Source organism: Monodelphis domestica, chromosome 3 (genome assembly GCF_027887165.1).
Source record: "Monodelphis domestica isolate mMonDom1 chromosome 3, mMonDom1.pri, whole genome shotgun sequence".
NCBI classification, from domain to species: Eukaryota; Metazoa; Chordata; class Mammalia; order Didelphimorphia; family Didelphidae; genus Monodelphis; species Monodelphis domestica.
The window spans coordinates 12,996,711-13,002,710 of record NC_077229.1 but is presented as its reverse complement, the minus strand read 5'-3'; positions in this window follow the sequence as shown (position 1 = coordinate 13,002,710).

Here is a 6,000-nt window from a genome sequence, read left to right as displayed (position 1 = left end):
CCCAAACACAATGATGGCGTCCGGAGGGGGGGGCTGGGGCACAGGAATCAGAGGATACAACCTTTGATTTCCCGGACCCTGATGTCCTACTACCCGTTGTCCCTATCCACTGCCCTCCCCATACTAATGAACCCCATGTTACCTTAAAGGTGGGTAACACCTATTATGATTGTCTATTAGACACCGGAGCTTCCTGGTCTGTATTAAAGAGAACACCTGATTTACAATGTTATTCTATTGGCTCAGAGAATGTAATGGGAGTATCAGGAATAACCCAAAGAGTTAAAAGACTTCCTCCTAGAATGGTGTCTGTAGGACCCCTAGAGGTACAACACTCCTTCCTTTTGATGCCTGACTCCCCTTTAAATTTGCTGGGGAGGGACCTTCTATGCAAACTCAGAGCCACAATAACCTGCTCCCCAGATGGCTCATTATCATTAGAAGTACCAGAGGAATCTTTAAATTTACTCCCTGTACTTCTCTCGGAAAACCAGGAGGCAAAAGAACCTTCCATTTTTGAAATACCTAAAGATATACCGGAGTCTTTTTGGGCCACATCTTCTTCTGATGTAGGCTTACTTAAATCTGCTGTTCCTGTGCAGATAAAAACTAAATCTAGCCCACCTCCTTCTATCCCTCAGAATCCCCTCTCAAAGGAGGCAATTGAGGGTATTACACCAGTTATTAACTCATTAATAGAACAGGGAATAATAATCCCTTGCAAATCTGAATACAACACGCCCATCCTGCCAATTAAAAAACCAAAAAAAGGGCCCGATGGCAAGCACATCTATAGATTTGTACAGGATCTAAGGGCAGTGAATAATCACGTTATAAAGAGACACTCCGTAGTTTCTAACATACATACTATTATTTCATCTATTCCTAGCACAGCTACATACTTTACAGTAGTAGACTTGTGTTCAGCTTTCTTTTCCATACCAATACATGAAAACTCCAGGCATATTTTTGCTTTCACCTGGAAGGGATCACATTATACCTGGTGTCGGCTGCCACAGGGTTATGTCGAAAGTCCGAGCTTATTTGAGCAAATTTTGAGCCAAGACACAGACAATATAACATTTAAAAATAGCAAATTAATCAAATATGTAGATGATCTACTCTTGGCTTCAACAGATGCAAAAACATGTCAAGAAGATAGCAAACACCTTCTTTTGGAATTGCACAAAAGAGGACATAAAATCTCTAAGGATAAAGTTCAATGGTGTCTCCAAAAAGTAGAATATTTGGGATTCATCTTGACTGCGGGTGCTCGTTATATTTCTCCAAAACGAATTGAGAACATTCAAAAATTGAGTGCTCCTACCACTAAGAAACAGCTGAGAGCAATTTTAGGAGCAACAGGGTTTTGTAGACAATGGATTCCTTGCTATGGGGAAATCACTAAACCCCTTATAGCATTAACAAAGGATTCGGTTCCTGAACCCCTCAAATTAGAGACTGAACACTTGTCAGCTCTATCAGATCTGAAAAAGGCTATCATGTCTGCCCCTGCTCTAGGCATCCCAGATTACAACAAGCCATTTACTTTATATGTGCATGAGCGAAGAGGAGTAGCCTCTGGTGTGTTAACTCAGACTTTGGGACCTTCTCAGCGCCCAATTGCTTATTATTCTGCCCAACTAGACCCAGTAGCAGCAGGAGCACCACCATGCCTTAGAGGAGTAGCTGCTACAGCCTTACTAGTAACAAAAACCGTTGATTTAGTATTGGGATGTCCATTAACAATAATGTGCCCACATGAGATTGAAGCATTATTGATAAAACATAGAACACAGGCATTCTCGGATCAGAGAATTACAAGGTATGAAATAACCTTATTAAATAGTGAAAATATTACCTTGAAACGCTGTTCAACTCTTAACCCTGCCACCTTGCTTCCAGATTTACCTACTTCAGGAGAACCATTACATAACTGTGAAACATTAGTGTTCATGGCAGAAAAGCCTCGAGATAATCTCTTGGACACTCCCTTAGACAATGCAGATCTGATTTTATTTACCGATGGTTCCTCTTTTATGAGGGATGGCATACGTTACACTGGAGCTGCCGTAGTCTCAGAATTTGCCACTGAATGGTCAGCTTCACTACCTTCTAACATTAGCACTCAAGGAGCAGAACTCATAGCTCTAAAAAAAGCTTGTATAATTGCCAAGGATAAAAAGGCAACAATTTATACGGATTCTAGATATGCTTTCGGCATTTGTCACTCAGTCGGGATGCTATGGCTCCAAAGAGGATTTTTAACCTCAGCTGGAAAATCCATAGCTAATGCAGAAATTATTAATGAAGTTCTTTCTGCTCTCAAACTGCCTAAAGCCCTAGCTGTAGTTCATTGCTCTGCCCATACAGGTGGCTCTGACCCTGTCTCTAGAGGAAATGACTGAGCAGATGCCGCTGCAAAACTAGCAGCCATAGAAGGACCTGGATTAATTTTAACATTAACAACCACTGATAATTTAAATTTATCACTCTCCTATAATGAAAAGGAAGTGGAAAAATGGAAACAAAAATTTAAAGCAAAACAAATTAATGGAGTATGGGTGTTATCTGAAGGAAAACCCCTGCTCCCTAGAAGTTTCTATAACCAAATTTGCCAATCTATTCATAAAAATGGTCATTTTGGCACCCAGGGCATCGTGGACTCTGTCAAGAGAGTATGGATAGCCCCTGGTATAACTACTGTAGCCTCTAAAGTATGTTCAGCCTGTCCTATTTGCCAGGCATATAACCAACATGCATATCATGGAAAAGCCTTTGGGGGACGTCCTCTGGCTTACACACCTTTTGAACATCTACAGATAGATTTCATAACAATGCCAAAGGCTGGACGTTATAAATTTTGTCTAGTAATTGTAGATCAACTAACCAGATGGCCAGAAGCATTTCCTACGACCCGAGCCACAGCAGATTTTGTTGCAAAGATACTTTTAAAAGAAATTATTCCTCGTTTTGGCCTACCAGCACGTATTGACTCCGATAGAGGGAGTCATTTTACCGATCCTGTCTTAAATCAAATATATTCTTGCTTGGGGATAACTCCAAAATTCCATGTTCCATATCACCCCCAGAGCTCAGGCCAAGTGGAGAGGATGAATAAAGAACTTAAGACTATGATTGGCAAATTATGCACTGAGACCCATTTAAAATGGCCTGAAATTCTCCCTCTGGCCCTATTTTATCTTAGAAGCAGGCCTAGAGGAGACTTACATATTTCACCGTTTGAGATGCTTTTTGGACATCCGCCTATACAGGCTTAGCCTTTCTCCCCGGCTTATACATCGCTATTAGGGGGAGATATTACTATTGCTTCCTATATACAGGAGTTACAGCACAAAGTACGTGAACTTCATGAATCCGGAGCTGCAGTACCAGCTGGACCATTAGACTTTTCTCTGCATGACCTGAACCCAGGAGATAAAGTTTATATCAAGAATTTCAAGCAAACTGGAGCAACTCAACCTTCATGGGAAGGACCATTCCAAATATTATTAACTACTCCAACATCTATAAAGATTGGAGAAAGAGACTCTTGGATTCACTGCTCACATGTGAAGAAAGCATCTTCTGCTGAGACTGATTGACTCTATCCTATCATATGAATTGTGACTCTATCTTATCATATGAATTGAAGATAATAATCCATAGACAAATGGATATTTTTTTTCAAGAATATATTGAATTACTGATTTTTTAAAATTTCTTTTCTTTTATTTTTTTATCAGAATATTTGATTTTTTTCTCATTTTTTGTACTGAAGGTACACATAATTAATATTAATATTTTTCCCTGCAGTAATACAAGTTAATATGTATACTCTTGCTATAATATCAATATATGCCTAAAAGCTTTAAACTATGGGAACCTGCCATTTATTGATAAAATATTATAGGACTGTGATTAATGTTTGTGTCTGATTCCAGGAAAAGGGATAAAAACAAGGAGCACAGACTAAACCTGAATAGTGCCAATAGAGCACACAAGAAATATTAAAGTGAGACTCGAGGTTGCGACGCTTAACTTATGTTTAAGTCGTAGGACTTCCTTGTATCTACACTCTTTTCGAAGTACTCAAACAAGTACAAAGCTTGACTATCATGCTGGCTCCCTATATCTCTGAAGGAAAAAAAAATCAGACAAGGGAATGACATTTCCCCATCAAAATAGAATTCTAATTCTTTTCTTCTTATATTATGGCAACTTCCTGTAGTCTTGGCTACAAATGGCTAAGTGAAATATTACTGCATTCTGTCCTACATACTTGTGGGATAGAAATTACTTTAAACTGGACCTATACAAGGTCTATTTTGAATTTTTCTTATGTTTTTGATTATTTTTCTATTCTTTTGATAATTGACACATACACCCCCATAACTGAACATTGCATTTTGAGCTAAACTTGATATTTTTTTTAATACTTACTTCAGGGGGGATTGTATTTTAATTTAAAATCTAAGAATTTTTGAATTTTTTTTGTTTGAGATTGTATTTTTATAAAAATCCAAGACTTTTGTTTAAGATTTTACTTTTATTTTAAAAAAAAATTCAAAGATTTTGATTTTGTTCGAGAAAAGATCTTCAAGAAAGAAGCTTGAAACTTTTATATCCAGAGAATGAACTGTTGCAGAAAGATGCCGAAAACCTACACTTCATCAAGAAGATCAAGAATGAACTTTGGATGTGATTGATTGGACTGAATTTTTGATTGAACATTTATTGTAACTGTACACATTTATGCCAAAAGGGACTGCCCCTAATTTGGCTTTCTGTCAATGCGCCTAGCAAACACTGGTTTTGCTTTCTTTTCTTTTCTATTTCCTCTCTCACTATTCTAATTTCTCTTAGAAAATTGAATATTGTGTATATCTTTAGTTAGAAGTGAATTTAGAACTACAAAATGATTATGTTAAATGATCAATGGGGAGACTAGTCTCCCAATGATCATCAGGGGGGGATTGTAAACCTCAAAATTCCTTAGACTTATAAATGTTGGAAATTTCACCATTGGGATATTTCATACTTGGAAAATTTCTTACTGATAGTCTATTGGAATGGGAACCCCATTGGCATGGGAGGTTCCTTCTCTTCCCTTCTTCAGATTACTTTAGGACAGAAACCTTTTGCTGAACAATGGAAAGGACTTTGACCTATGCTTAAGCATAGAACAGGAATTTCTTTGAATCATGATTGATTTTAGAATTGATACAATGGAGATACTTGGAATAAATCTCCACCCTATTCAGTCCTAACAGGATTGAGTAAGGGCTGCAGCCTAGATCAAAGATTTAATCATTTGAAAATATGACCTTCAACAGACATGTGCAAAAGCCAGAAACCTCTGGGTGGTCCTGGGTTAAGCTAGAGCCTCCATTGGCACAGGGAAATTGATGAACAGTGATTGGTAGATGGGAGAACTGAGAGGAGGAACTTGGATGGTGTCCTTAAAGATAGGAGGGTCTGGAGACTTGAGGGGTGGTGGAGGAGTTTGGTCGAAGTGATTGCAGGGGACTCGGAGAAGCTTGCGCTGAAGGAAGCTGAAGGTGGGGGCCTCTGAGACTGTTTTTCCATTTTGGTCACGTGAGTAATAGGGACTGATCTCTTTTCTTTGCCCCAGCTATCTAAGGGCTTGGGCCTTTTGGCCCAGCCTAAACAGAAGGGGTATTTAAGCCCTATTCCCTTCTCTCCCTTTTTCTCTCTCTCTCTCTCTAATTCCTTTCTTGCTCCTATTGTAATTAAACTCCAAAAAAGGCTGACGGCTGACTTGAGTTTTTCATTTAGGAATTACATAGCTGAATTCCTTGGCGACCTTAAATTAATAAATATCAGTCTTTTAAAGTGATTCCCTTGTCACAGTTTGTGGTCAGCAACATATTGTTGGGTTTGGGGTGTTGATGCATTCTCCTATTAATTCCATTTTATGGGTAAGTCATCCATATTTAAAGTCATGATTATTATTTGTGCATTTCCCCTCATTCTATT